This window comes from Bufo gargarizans, chromosome 1 (genome assembly GCF_014858855.1).
Source record: "Bufo gargarizans isolate SCDJY-AF-19 chromosome 1, ASM1485885v1, whole genome shotgun sequence".
Lineage (NCBI taxonomy): Eukaryota > Metazoa > Chordata > Amphibia > Anura > Bufonidae > Bufo > Bufo gargarizans.
In genome coordinates this window covers 547,900,661-547,916,510 of record NC_058080.1, presented here as the reverse complement: position 1 = coordinate 547,916,510, position 15,850 = coordinate 547,900,661, and the positions used below count along the sequence as shown (strand labels likewise).

Genomic DNA, 15,850 nt, shown 5'->3' with positions numbered 1-15,850 from the left:
ATGACCCCCAAATCTGGCTTATGTCTGGTCTTTCTGTCTTAGCCACAAGACTAAACAGCATCTGTCACCTTGACTGTAAGTGCTGAAACTGCAATTTGTTTATTTGTTAAATTATGCACTCCAGTCGGAATTTGTGATAAATGTTCTGCGGTGAAATTACCTGCTTGATTTATGTCTACTCTGCTACTTTTACTTAAACATATAATGCGAGCCTTGTAAAAAAAACTTGAATTAATGCAGCACTTTCAGTGAAATTTTTAAATCTAGAAGGCAAATCTAAAATTATAGTTTACATTATGATGGGTTGGATGACTGAGTCACTTGACGATGGATAGATAGATGCTCTAAGGTTGAGCCGAAACGTCGCGTATCCACATGGGTGAATAAACTTTTAGCATTTTTTATATTTTTTCAGAGTGCTGCCTTTTTGCTATTTTAGATAGATAGACGTATGGTAGACAGATAGATAGATTGATAGAGATAGACAGACAGAATTGATACAATGCCTGTCTAAAAGTAATGTGTTTTGTAAATGGTCGTAATGTGTACAGAATTTCTGCTTCTGTTTCAGAACAAAATTCTTGCCAGAGGCAGAAACTGTAACGGGGATAATTAGGATCTTGCAGGTTTTGTGCACATAAACAGCTCTTCCCCCATCTCCATTATATCCCGTTCTACAGATAGCAGTAGCGCTTTCTGACAGTTCATCCCTTTGTTGGGAGGCATCCGATAAACCAAGCAGATAAACCTTCAGTATTATCCTTTCTAGGTTTACAGTTGATGGTATTATTCTGTGCTCTAGAAGCGCTGAGCAGCATTAACTCCTTCCATTCGGAGTTTGCTGCTGATTATGGTATTGTTTAATCTTGGGGTGGACATAAAGCACCGTATTTACTGTATGCTGTGAAGGTGTTTCTTAAATCTGAAATCAGTATTGAAGAGCTAGAGAGATCCTAGATTTGTGCTATATATATTTGTGAATAGACGGTGCACCTTGGGTATTCAGTACTGATTGTTCACTGGAAGAAATGCATTTTCTTTAATGGGCTTTCCAATGGAAGCAATACACATAGAGAATCTTCAGTGATAATTCACCCAAGGCTCTGAAGAGCTTGACAGATGGGTATGATTACAGCTGCAGACGCTGCCTATTCTCCTAGAAACAATGCTATTTTGTAGCATGGTCAGGTCAGTGAGCTGAAAATAAAGGGCATGACATAGGATCACATCCTTTTCTAATTCAGAAATAAATATATATAGACAACATTTTTGGTACCCTTCTGTTAAAGAAAGAAAAACTCACAATGGTCACTGAAAGAACTCAAAACTGCCGAAAGTAATAATAGATAAAAATTTATTGAAAATCGACTAATGAAAATCAGACATTTCTATTGAATTCTGGTTATCTATCTTGTCTGTCTATCTATCTATCTATCTATCTATCGGTCTGTCTATGTATCCATCTATCTATCGGTCTGTCTATCTATCTATTGGTCTGTCTATCTATCGGTCTGTCTTTCTATCTATCTATCTATCTATTTATCTATCTATCGGTCTGTCTATCTATCTATCTATCTATCTATCTATCTATCTATCTATCTATCTATCTATCGTTCTGTCTATCTATCTATCTATCTATCTATCTATCTGTCTGTTTATTTATCTATCTGTCTGTCTATCTATCTTATTTATTGTTCTCACTTATATAGCGCTGACGTATTCCACAACGCTTTACAGACATTATCATTGCTTGCTGTCTCCAGTGTTCCCTATCAGTATGTGGTATGTGGTAGGAAACTGAAGTGTATATATATATATATATATATATAAACTCCACAGTCACATTATTATTATTATGACCACTTTCCACTTTTAACACCGACAGTGCGTCACTCATGAAGGAAGTCACGTGTCATGAGCTGGCGTGGTGGGTATGTAAGGTGCGATAGGTTGTCTGCACATATATCCCACTTTGCTGTCATGGGTAAAAGGGGTGATTTATCAGAGTTGCAAAAAGGGATCATTTTTGGACCAAGGTTTGCTGTATTTCTGAAACTACGCAGTTTCTGAAGTGTTCACATGCTGCTGTGGTAAAAGTTTATTGTGAGTGGACAAATGGCACCATTGGGAATAAGCATAGTGGAAACTATGAAGCACCACATGCCATTGGTGTGAGAGGTGAACGGTTATGTGAAAGGCACTGTCAACAGATTTCGGTATGAATCCATCCTTGCAAATCACGTACACATACATGCTGACGTCTTCTGTACGGCGGTTGGGATCTTCTAGCAAGACAATGCGACATGTCACACGGCTAGAAATGTCCAACATTGGTAGAAAGAGCATGACCAAGACTTCCAAATACTACCCTGCCCCTCCCCCCCCCCTCCCCTTGTAATTCCCTAGAATTGAGCATCTGTGGGACCACCTCGATCAGTACGTTCAGTCTATGGATCCTCCTCCATGCTCCTTCCAGCAGCTGTGGGATGCACTGCAGTCAGTATGGCCATAGCTACCTGTGATACCCTACCAGGAATTTATTGAGTCACTCACAGCCTGTCTATCTGCTTTCTCTGCTGCACATGGTGGTTATTCTGGATATTAGTTGGTGGTCATAATAATGTGACTTGGATGTGTATATACAGTGCATTCAGACAATCTTGACATCCTTTTACTTTTTTCACATTTTGTGTTACAGCGTTGTGCTAAAATAAGAAAGTTTTTACAAATACAACATGTTCTATTCTTGTCCGCAATTGCGGACAAGAATAGGCAGTTCTATGGGGGTGCTGGCCGGGTGTATTGCGGATCTGCAATTTGCGTGTGAATGGATCCTTACTCAGTAATTCATTTAGGCACTTTTGTCAGTGATTACAGCCTCCAATCTTCTTGGATATTATGCCACAAGATTTGCACACCTGGATTTGAGGATTTTCTGCCATTCTTCTCTTGAGATCCTCTCAAGCTCTATCAGTTTGGATGGGGACCATTGGTAGATGGCCATTTTCAGGTCTGTCCAGAGATATTCGATTGGGTTCAAGTCAGGGATCTGGCTGGGCCACTCAAGGACATTTACAGAGTTGTCCCTAAGCAACTTCTGTGTTGTCTTGGCTGTGTGTTTAGGGTCATTGTCTTGTTGGAAGGTAAACCTTCAGCCCATTCTGAGTTCCAGAGCACTTTGGATCAGATTTATAATAATATCTCTGTACTTTTCTCCATTCGCTTTTCCTCAACTCTGACCAGTCGCCTGTCCCAGCTGCTGAAAAACACCCCAACTGCCACCACCATGCTTAATTGTAGGGTTGGTGTTTGGCAGCTGATGAACAGTGCCTGTTTTTTCGCCAAACATAACGCTTAGAATTGAGGCCATAAAGTTCACTCTTGGTTCCATCAGACCAGACGATCTTGTTTCTCACAGTCTTAGAGTCATTTAAGTGCTTTTCTGCCATAATGTAAGATCCTTACCTGTATCGCACTCCGGTGGGTCCAAAAAGGGTCCTCGTGGAGCTGCGGGACAGGTTACGCGTGTCTCCATTGATACACTAGCTCCAACCCCTTTGCGAATCGTCGCGGGGATGCGTTCGCATGTGCGCCGGAGGGGAAGACCGCATGGCTTTCGGGGACAGCTTAGCTGGGCTAGTGGCAGTACGCTGCGGCCGAACTAGTCTCCGGTGTCTATTGCGGATTCTATTCTAGTGTCCATGTTGACGTGCTTGCGCACTCTTGCAGAGCCTGTCGTGCATCCGCATTTACGTTTGGAAACGGGTTTGCAAGGGGATACGCGGTTGCACATTCGCGCTTCTTATGTACTTCGCCGACCAGCGAAGGGAATAGCACCTGGCCGCAAGTTCAAAGCAGATTAGGGGGCTGGCATTGGTCTAATTGACTAATGACCGACTAAAGCCTTGTACACAGGTGTAGGGCAGGATCATGACCTATGGGGAGTGGACACTTGGCGCCCTGGGATTTGTTAGCAGGCACATAAAAGGTGGCCTCCCAGGTAAGTCAGTGCCCACTGTTATCCTTCCTTATCCAGGTGCAGGTCAGTACTGCTAGCTACTGACTGAAGTTTGCTGGGACTCTGTCACGGCGGACAAGCACTCAGACACATAGAAAAACCAACATCCAGGCTCTGAGCAAGAAGCAGGGGTCACCTCCTAGCTAATTCCTGACCTCTCTCCTTGCACTGCTCAGCCCACTGGCAGACCTTGGTGGTAGGAATGCTGTGTCCTCGTGCCTAGGCTAATACACTCTAACTTCCCTGAGATGGTGAAAAGGGGAAATAGGAGCAGCCTGCTCGCACAAAACCTGGATGGGAGAGAAGATATCAACACGACTTAAACAGCAAACAACAAGAATAGAAACCACACTTATCTTAACAGAGCTGGGACAGAAAACCTTGCTTGGCCAGACTGATTTCTAGAACCCGCTCAGAGCACTGGAAATGATAGCCATTTAAACGAATGACCCACCCAGTGCACCTGATGGGAGGCGGATCCAGCACGACTCCAAAACAAACACTAAAGACGTGCTGCTATTCTGGCCGACCTCCGCACATAGTCAAAACCGGGCATGACAGACTCCGTCCGTTCCAGTGGGATCCAGGACCCTTGACTTTTCGTGACGCATCCGTTCACCTGGCAAGTTGCACAGAGACTTATGCACGGATTGGGACTACTCCTGGCTTTCTGTAGTTTTTTGTTTGCCTGATGATTGCCCAGTGAAGTTTACCTGGACTTTGTTTATTTTATTAATAAACCCCTTTTACTTCACCCTCACTGGTCTGTTTAGTTGGTGCCTTGCATTACACATAAAGCCCAGATTAGTGAAATGCTGCAGTGAGGGCTGACCTTCTGGAAGATTCCCCCATCTGCACACAGGATCTTTTGAGCTCAGCCAGAGTTACCACTGGGTTTTTGGTCACCTCTCGTACCAAGGCCCTTTTCCCCTTAATTATGTAGGTCACTGTGCTCTTGGGTACTTTCAGAGCAACAGAAATGTTTTGTATCCTTCTCCAGAATTGCCTCCACACAATCCTATTCAGAGCTCCACAAGCAGTTCTTTCCTCCTCAAGGCTTGTTTTTTTGCTGTAATATGCATTTTTTCGGTAGCTGTGAGACCTTATATAGACAGGGGTTTATCTTTTCAAAACTTGTCAAATCAACTGAATTTACCACAGGTGAACTCCAATCCAGGTGTAGAAACATCTCAAAGATGATAAAGAGAAATGGGAGGACCCCAGAGGGTCTGGATACATATGTCCATGAAAAATATACATTTTAGTATTTTTGTTTTAAATAAATTTATTTTTTATTTTATTTTAGCACAAGGCTGCAACATAACAAAATGTGAAAACGTGTAATTGTAAAAAATAATGTGTAAAAAGTATAATTGTACTTGGATACTGGAATGGAAATTATTATATTGTATCCAATTAAGACAGGAACTGTATCACGGTGGTCATGCTGTGTGAAAGATTTGACAGATATTGAAAGACATGTTAGACACTTTTCTATAACGTAGGGTACTTCCACACTAGCGTTTTTTTTTTCCAGCACTGAGTTCCGTCAAAAGGGCTCAATGCCGGAAGAGAACTGATCAGGTATATCCCCATGCATTTTGAATAAAGAGTAATCCGTTTAGGGTGCATCAGGATGTCTTCAGTTCAGTCATTTTGACTGATCAGGCAAAAGATAAAACCGCAGCATGCTACCGGTTGAAGTGAAATGAAGACTTGCCTGAATGCCGGATTTTTTTCCATAGTAATGTATTATTCCCGCATCCGGCATTCAAAATACCGGAATGCCGGATCCGTCCTTCTGGTCTGTGCATGCGTAGACCGAAAAAAAGGTGAAAAAAAAATGCCGGATCTGTTTTTCCGGTTGACACCGGAAAGACGAATCCGGAATTTCAATGCATTTTTCTGACTGATGAGGCATTTTTTAGACTGATCGTGATCCTGGTCAGTCTTACTAATGCCATCGGTTGGCATATATTTTGCTGGATCCGGCAGGCAGTTCCGGCAACGGAACTGCTTTCCTGGATCGTTCTGCCTCAAGTGTGAAAGTAGCCTTATCATTTAGTTTCCTATTTTAGACCTAATATCTACACTGAACAAAAATATAAACGCAACACTTTTGGTTTTGCTCCCATTTTGCATGAGCTGAACTCAAAGATCTAAAACATTTTCGACATACACAAGCACTTCTCCTTTGCAGAGATAATACATCCCACCTCATAGGTGTGGTATATCAAGGTGCTGAATAGACAGCATGAATATTGCACAGGTGTGCCTTAGACTGCCCACAATAAAAGACCACTCTGAAATGTGCAGTTTGATCACACAGCACAATGCCACAGATGTCGCAATGTTTGAGGGAGCGCGCAATTGGCATGCTGACTGCAGGAATGTCTACCAGAGCTGTTGCCCGTGCAATGAATGTTAATTTCTCTACCATAAGCCGCCTCCAAACAACCGCAGACCACGTGTAACCACCCAAGCCCAGGACCTCCACATCCAGCATGTTCACCTCCATGATCGTCTTAGACCATTCACCCGTACAGCTGCAGCAACAATCGGTTTGCATAACCAAAACATTTCTGCACAAACTGTTAGAAACCGTCTCAGGGAAGCTCATCTGTATGCTCATCGTCCTCATCGGGTCTGGACCTGACTGCAGTTTGTCATCGTAACCGACTTGAGCGGGCAAATACTCACATTCGATGGCGTCTGGCACATTGGAGAGGCTGTATGTTCACGGATGAGTCCTGGTTTTCACTGTTCAGGGTAGATGGCAGACAGCGTGTGTGGGTGAGAAGTTTACTGACATCAATGTTTTGGATCGAGTGCCCATGGTGGTGGTGGGGTAATGGTATGGGACAGGCGTATGTTATGGACAACAAACACAGGTGCATTTTGAATGCACAGAGATACCGTGATGAGATCCTGAGGCCCATTGTTGTGCCACTTATCCACGACCATCACCTCATGTTGCAGCATCATAATGCATGTCCCCATATTGCAAGGATCTGTACACAATTCCTGGAAGCTGAAAACATCCCAGTTCTTGCATGTCCAGCATACCGGACATGTCACCCATTGAGCATGTTTGGGATGCTCTAGATCGGCGTATACGACAGCGTGTGCCAGTTCCTGCCAATATTCTGCAACTATTGAAGAGGAGTGGACCAACATTCCACAAGCCCCAATCAACAACCTGATCAACTGTATGTGACCGAGATGTGACCCCCCCCCCCCCAGTAAGGCAAAACGGTGCACATTTCAGAGTGGCGTTTTACTGTGGGAAGTCTAAGGCCCCTTTCACACGGGCGAGATTTCCGCGCGGGTGCGATGTGTGAGGTGAACGCATTGCACCCACACTGAATCCGGACCCATTCATTTCTATGGGGCTGTGCACATGAGCAGTGATTTTCACGCATCACTTGTGCGTTGCGTGAAAATCGCAGCATGCTCCTCTTTGTGCGATTTCCACGCAACACAGGCCCCATAGAAGTGAATGCGGCTGCGTGAAAATCGCAAGCATCCGCAAGCAAGTGCGGATGCGGTGTGATTTTCACGCATGGTTGCTAGGAGACGATCAGGATGGAGACCCGATCATTATTATTTTCCCTTATAACATGGTTATAAGAGAAAATAATAGCATTCTTAATACAGAATGCATAGTACAATAGGGCTGGAGGGGTTAAAAAAAATTACAAATAATTTAACTCACCTTAATCCACTTGCTTGCGCAGCCCGGCTTCTCTTCTGTCTTCATCTTTGCTGTACACAGGAAAAGGACCTGTGGTGGCGTCACTGCAGTCAGCTCATGGTCCGTCACATGATCCATCACCATGGTGATGGATCACGTGATGGACCATGTGATGAGCGCAGTGACGTCATCAAAGGTCCTATTCCTCAAAGAAGAAGACAGAAGAGAAGACGGGCTGCGCGAGCAAGTGGATTAAGGTGAGTTAAATTATTATTAGGGAAAATAATAAAATCTAACGCTTGACCGCTCGCAACACCAGATCCCACACCACTCTCCTCATCACTACTTGCTTGCCTACCAGAGGAAGCCGTGGATGCAAATGTAACTGCATATAACTGCACAGCTGAACTGCAAATAATACATTTTTTTGCCACTAATAAACAACAAAAAGGCTTTAGAACATATAACTGCACCGCTGAATGGCAAATAATACTTTTTTTTGCCACTAATACATGCCAAAAGGGGCTGTAATTTTCTCACTTCTCCACACAACGGCAAATAATACTTTTTTGCTACCTAATACCAAAAAAGCTTTACAACATATAACTGCACCGCTGACCAGCAAATAATATTTTTCTTTTGCCATTAATACACACCAAAAAGGGCTGTACTTTTCTCACTTCACCACGCAACAGCTAATAAGCCCTTTTTTCCTGACTAATACACGCCAAAAAAGGCTTTAGAACATATAACTGCACCGCTGAACGACAAATAATACTTTTTTTGCCACTAATACACGCCAAAAAGGGCTGTACTTTTCTCACTTCACCACACAACAGCTAATAAGCCCTTTTTTCCCCACTAATACACGCCAAAAAAGGATTTCGAACATATAACTGCATCCGTGAACGACAAATAATACTTTTTTTGCCACTAATACATGCCAAAAAATGCTTTAGAAAATATAACTGCACCGCTGAACGGCAAATATTATATATTTTTTTGCGACTAATACATGACAAAAAGGGCTGTAATTTTCACACTTCACCACACAACAGCTAATAAACACTTTATTTTTCCCACTAATACACTCCAAAAAATGCTTTAGAACATATAACTGCACCGCTGAACGGCAAATAATACTTTTTTTGCCACTAATACACACCAAAAAGGGCTGTACTTTTCTCACTTCACCACACAACAGCTAATAAGCCCTTTTTCCCCACTAAAACACGCCAAAAAAGGATTTAGAACATATAACTGCGTCCGTGAATGGCAAATAATACTTTTTTTGCCACTAATACACGCCAAAAAAGGCTTTAGAACATATAACTGCACCGCGCAAGGGCTATTAGGATGTAGACATTTTTCTTAGTAATACACCCTGTTAACCCTTTCACGACCGCAATCTGTAGATATACGTGATAGCTGCACATACCCCGTGCAGCTACCACGTATATATACGTTCTGGCAGCTCTTTAATCCAAGCGCTGCAAAGCGCTTGGATTAAAGCTTCTGCCCCTGCCCTGCTGCTGTCACGGACAGCATACAGTGCAGTAATGTCGGCAAGGGACCAATCGGAGTGGCCCCTTGCCGGCAATGGATCCGATTGGTTAGTCTGTGCAGACTAACCAATCGGATCGCGGCAGTGAAAAAATGCCGGTTTCAGGCTCTGATCTGCGCTCTGCAGATCAGAGCCTGAAAGCTGATAGTGTTCCTCATGCCCCCCGATCCTCCAAGCCTTTGGTGTCCCTCTGTGGTGTCCCCCCCCCCCCCGATCTGTGCCCGCTGATCTGTGCCCAGCCGGCGCTCATCTCCTTCCTGCCCTGATTGGCATGCGGTCCGCCCCCTCCCCGCCCCCTGCATTAATTTTCTGGCCGCCCCTCCTGCCCCAGCCTCCCTCAATATTGTCCCTACCCCCCGATTCCTCATTCTGTGTGTGTGATGGCGGCGGCTCCATTCCTGAGCCGCCGCCATCAGCAGAGTGTCAGCTCTATGCTGACACTCTCCTGTAACCCGATAGATGCTGCGTTTGCGGCATCCATCGGGTTAACAGAGGGAGGGGGCTCCCTCTCTCCACCATCAGGGCTGCAGCGCTGTGATCGCAGCGCCCGATGGTTGCCATGGCAACCGGACGCTTTGCAAAAGCGTCCGGTTGCCATGGCAAAGGCGTCCAGTGCTGCCACCTACAGGCAGTCTGGAAGTATTATAGTTTGCAATGCAAGAGCATTGCAAAGTATAGTACAACTATCAGCCCCACTGGATCTTCAAGATCCAAGAGGGAACTGATAAAAAAAAAGTGAAAATAATAAAAGTAAAAATAAATAAATAAAAATGTAAATAAAAAAAAGACATTGCCTTTTCCTATAAAAAAATGAAAAAATAAAATACACATATTAGGTGTCACCGCGTCCGTAACGACCGTCTCTATAAATATATCACGTGATGGACCCCGTCCGATAAACACCATAAAAATAAAATTAAAAAAACAGTGCCAAAAAAGCTATTTTTGTCACCTTACATCACAAAAAGTGCAACAGCAAGCGATCAAAAAGGCTTATGACCCCCAAAATAGTACCAATCAAACCATCACTTCGTCCCGCAAAAAATTATACCCTATTTAAGACAATCGCCTAAAAAATAAAAAAGCTATGGCTCTCAGACTATAGAGACACTAAAACATCATTTTTTTGGTTTCAGAAATGCTATTATTGTGTATAGGTATTGCCACGTCCGTAACGATCTTCTCTATAAAACTATCACATGACTTAACTCCTCAGATGAACTCTGTAAAAATAAATAAATGAAAACTTGCCCCATAAAGTGTAATAATGAATGATCAAAAAATCCTATGTACCCAAAAATGGTACCAATAAAAACCTCAACACTCTCTGCAAAAAACGAGCCCCTGCACAAGACGATCGGCAGAAAAATAAAAAACATATGGCGTTCAGAAAACCAATCCAGCACAATCTGCCTTCCAAAAACCGTATGGCATTCCTTTCCTTCTTCGCCCTGCCGTGTGCCCGTACAGCAGTTTACGACCACATGTGGGGTGTTTCTGTAAACCGCGGAATCAGGGTAATAAATATTGAGTTTTGTTTGGCTGTTAACCCTCAATGTGTTAAAGAAAAAAAATATATAAAATGGAAAATCTGCCAAAAAAGTGAAATATTTAAATTTCATCTCCATTTTCCTTTAATTCTTGTGGAACGCCTAAAGGGTTAACAAAGTTTGTAAAATCAGTTTTGAGTAACTTGAGGGGTGTAGTTTCTACAATGGGGTCATTTATGGGGGTTTCCACTATGTAAGCCCCACAAAGGGACTTCAGACCTGAACTGGTCCTTTAAAAAGTGCGTTTTGGAAATTTTCTTAAAAATGGTAAGAATTGCTTCTAAACTTCTAAGCCTTCTAACGCCCTAAAAAAATAAAATGACATTTCCAAAATGATGCCAACATAAAGTAGACATATGGGGAATGTTAAGTAATAAATATTTTATTAGGTATCACTTTCTGTTTTAGACGCAGAGAAATTGAAATTTGGAAAATTGTGAATTTTTCCTAATTTTTGGTAAATTTGGGATTTTTTTTATAAATAAAGGTGAAATATATTGACTCAAATATATGACTATCATGAAGTACAATGTGTCACGAGAAAACAATCTCAGAATGGCGTGGATAAGTAAAAGTGTTACAAAGCTATTACCACATAAAGTGACGCATGTCAGATTTGTAAATTTTGACCTGGACACTGGGGCATCAATGACCCTTGGTCATGAAAGGGTTAATGAATGTATCAGACATCACTTGCACCCCAATAAAGAGAACGGTTTGCTGGAATTGCAGAGGTATCATCTATTACAAACCTGAAAGCAGCAGGAAATGGCAATTTGGATCCCCAGTCAGTGCAGCAAGGTGTAATAGGATTGGTCCTATTACCCAGGTTGTACACTCCCCTATTGGACCCTGTTCTGCTTCAACACTGTAGAATAATTCCTCCCTATCCTTTCCCTACACTTCTAATGCTCTTTCCCTGAACTTCTATTCAGCAAAATAAAAGTTTTCAAGTCTTTCCTAGCACTTTTCCTAGCGCCTGCTGACGTCTCTCCCTGCACTGAGTACACTGGAAAATGGCTGAATCCAAGATGGTTAAGGCTATTTATAGGGCTGTGACATCACAAGGCTGGCTGGATGCTGATTGGCTGCATGCATGGCATTGTGGGTGATCCCTCATTCCCAGAATTCTTTGCTCCATGTCCTAACACGTGCAGCAGCCATTTTAGGAAAAAATGCGATTCGTTATCACGAAGCGTGAGAAAATTCGGATTCGGTGTGAATCAAATTTGTCCTGAAATTCGGATCGAATTCCACTTTGACAACTTTGATTCGCTCATCTCTAATCACCATGTTAATCCTTCTGTAGTGAGCACACCTAAAGTCTTCCATTGCCACTGCATTTGTAACATTAGTATACAATTGGGTGCATTAGTCACTTTATTGGTCACACACGACACTGTTTCTAATCACTAAGCACTTACGTTTTAATATGATATATATATATATATGTGAGTGACCTGGAGTGACGGTGGATCTTGTTAGGAGGTAGGTAAGTAATGTTTTATTTATCATTTTATGTCATTTTTCACCATGGCTGTGTTTTTATGTTTTACTTGATCCTAGCCAACCTCATTTAGGCCCCTTTCACATGAGCGAGTTTTCCGCGCGGGTAGAGTTGTTGCGATACCAATTTTTTGATTCGGTTTCGATACCATGAAAAAGTATTGCGATACTCGATACCATTCGATACCACGCGAAAAAAATAAACAAAAAAAGCCACGTGCATTCCTCATTTTTAAAAATGGCGAATCGCGCAGTTTTTATTTTATTTTTTCTGTTCCGGCATTCACCACCTAGATTTTTTTTTATATATTTTAATAGTTTGGACTTTTCTGACGTGGCGATGTAATATGTTTATTATTTAAATATTTTATATGTGAAATTGGGAAAAGGGGGTGATTTATACTTCATATTTTAGTGTTTTTTGTTTGTTTTTTTTACACTTTTTATTTAATGACTATTTTCCCCTTAGGGGCTAGAACCTGGGATCTTTCATCCCTTTTCCTATTCAGCCTGATAGATCTCTATTAGGGTGAATAGGACTCCACACTGTCCCTGCTGCTCTGTGCACACAGCATCAGGGATGTTACCATGGCAACCAGGGCTTCTGTAGCGTCCTGGCTGCCATGGTAACCGATCGGAGCCCCAGGCTTACACAGCTGGGGCTCCGATCAGAAGCTGCCACTGCACCACCAATGAGGGGGGGGGGGGGGGGGGGGGAAGAGGTCCCTGTGGCCACTGCCACCAATGATTTTAATACTGGGGGGTTGAGAGGGGCCGGCACACTGTGCCACCAATGATCTTAATGGGATGGGTGGGTTGAGGGGGGGGGGGGGCAATGATAACAACCTCTTTATACAGGAGGCGGGTACTGGCAGATCAGCGGCAGTTAACTGCCGCTGATCGCAGCTCCCTGTCAGGGGCAGGGTGCCGGCAATGCGATTCTGCTGCCGGCACCCGCCTCCTGTATGTGTTAAAGACTGACTACTGTATATGAGTCCAGACTTTCACTATCAGGCCACACAGAGCGGCGCCCAGCAATGTCCCAGCACTCACCATTAGTCCTGGGCGCCGCTCCGTTCGCCTGCAGTGCTCCATTACTGTCTCCTGTCCTGCTCCACATGCTGCTGATTACTATCGGAGCGATGGGAGGAGACATCAGATTCACTAGTGGGCGTTCCTTCTCCCTGGCTGTAGCGCTGTCCAATCGCAGCGCAGGGAGAAGGAACGCCTACTAGTGAAGCTGATGTCTCCTCCCATCGCTCCGATAGTAATCAGCAGCATGTGGAGCAGGAGAGGAGACAGTAATGGGGCACTGCAGGCGAACGGAGCGGCGCCCAGGACTAATGGTGAGTGCTGGGGCATCGCTGGGCGCAGCTCTGTGTTGAAATAATCCTATCATTGGTGGCGCAGTGCGCCCGCCCCTCCTCCGCCCCTCTCTTCTCATTGCCGGCGCTGCCCCTCCTCCGCCCCTCGCTTCTCATTGCCGGCGCTGCCCCTCCTCCGCCCCTCGCTTCTCATTGCCGGCGCTGCCCCTCCTCCGCCCCTCGCTTCTCATTGCCGGCGCTGCCCCTCCTCCGCCCCTCTCTTCTCATTGCCGGCGCCGCCCCTCCTCCGCCCCTCGCTTCTCATTGCCGGCGCTGCCCCTCCTCCGCCCCTCGCTTCTCATTGCCGGCGCTGCCCCTCCTCCGCCCCTCGCTTCTCATTGCCGGCGCTGCCCCTCCTCCGCCCCTCGCTTCTCATTGCCGGCGCTGCCCCTCCTCCGCCCCTCGCTTCTCATTGCCGGCGCTGCCCCTCCTCCGCCCCTCGCTTCTCATTGGTGGCAGCGGCAGCAGCAGCACAGGGGGAGGGAGGACAGCTTCCTTCTCCCCGTGCTGCTGAGAGAGAACATGAGCGCGCCGATAGCAGCGCGCTCATGTTCAGAGATACTAGACTGCGCAGAAGCGCAGCCCAGTATCGAAAAAACGGAAATCCCGGTATCGTATCGATACCGGGACAAAAGTATCGATTGGGTATCGAAATTTCGATACCCGCAACAACCCTACGCGCGGGTGCAATGCGTGACATGAACGCATAGCTCCCGCACTGAATCCTGACCCATTCATTTCAATGGCTCTGTGTACATGAGTGTTGTTTTTCACGCATCAGTTCTGCGTTGCGTGAAAATCACAGCATGTTCTATATTCTGCGTTTTTCACGCAGCCCTGGCCCCATAAAAGTGAATGGGGCTGCGTGAAAAACGCATTTCATCCGCAAGCAAGTGCGGGTGCGATGCGTTTTTCACTGATGGTTGCTAGGAGATGTTGTTTGTTAAACCTTCAGTTATTTATCACGCGCGTGAAAAACGCATCAAAGCGCATTTCACCTGCGTGGAAAAAACTTAACAACTGAACGCAATCGCAGACAAAACTGACTGAACTTGCTTGCGAAATGGTGCGAGTTTCACTGAACGCACCCTGAACGCATCCGGAGCCAATCCATCACGCTCGTGTGAAACCAGCCTAAGGCTGGGTTCACACCTGAGCGTTTTACAGCGCGTTCCTACGCGCTGTAAAACGCTCAACAAGGAGAAACCAATGATTCCCTATGGGAATGGTTCACACTTGGGCGTTTTACAGCGCGTACGATCGCGCTGTAAAATGCCCGACGCTCCAAAAAGTACATGAGCGACTTTTGGGGCGTTTGTGGCCATAGGACACTGTAGTGAATCACACAAACGCGCGTCAAACGCGCGTTTACTATTACAAAAACGCGCATAAAAATGCGCGTCAAAAACGCGCGTAAAACGCGCGTTTGCGCAACGCTCAAGTGTGAACCCAGCCTAATTGTTTGTGGTTCATGAAGCTTTTTACTATCAGACATATACAACTTTTTAACACAGTACATTTTGGCATTAAATCCACAGCAATCTTTTTGTTTTTTGTCACATTCATAACTAGTCAATAAAATTTTTATTTTTTTCCCCTAATATAGAGCTTATTTTCAAGTTTTATTTTCAATGGCACCATTTTGAGTAACTTAGGAGGAGGGGGTGAAAAAACCCTCAGAAATTCTGTGTTTTAAATTGTGTGCCGTGCATTGTGCAGAAGAACTAACATGTTACTTTTATTCCACAGGTTGGTGCGTTTACAACACCAAGTAAGTTTATTTTTTTTTATGTTTAACTACTTTTGCACAGTAATAGCACATCAGGCAAAAAAAATATTTGTTTGTTGCGCCTTTCGAAGAGCAATAACTTTTTAATTTTGCCGTCAGTGTAGATATATGAGGACCTAATTTTTTTGTATGACAAATTGTATTGTTTAATGACACTATTTTGGAGTACATCTACTGTAGTGGTTAGTGCTGAGGCCTTGCTGTACTGGGGTCCTAGATTGAAATTAAACCAAGGACAACATCTGCATGGATTTTGTACTGTGTATTCTTGTGGTTGCGTGGGTTTCTTCCCACACTCCAAAGACAACTGATGGTATGGAGGTAAGTGTAAGGGTACTTTCACAGTAGCGTTTTTTGTTTTCCAG

General features: G+C 44.2%; 1 protein-coding gene across 1 annotated transcript in view; it reads left to right on the top strand.

Annotated features, from left to right (window-relative positions):
* Positions 1-15,850, top strand: part of ARVCF (ARVCF delta catenin family member) — a 574,725-nt gene that overhangs the window by 55,875 nt on the left and 503,000 nt on the right. Inside the window, exon 2 of the mRNA XM_044275582.1 lies at positions 15,446-15,467. The gene's annotated coding sequence lies outside the window, so the exon portion shown is untranslated. The remainder of the gene's footprint in view (positions 1-15,445; positions 15,468-15,850) is intronic.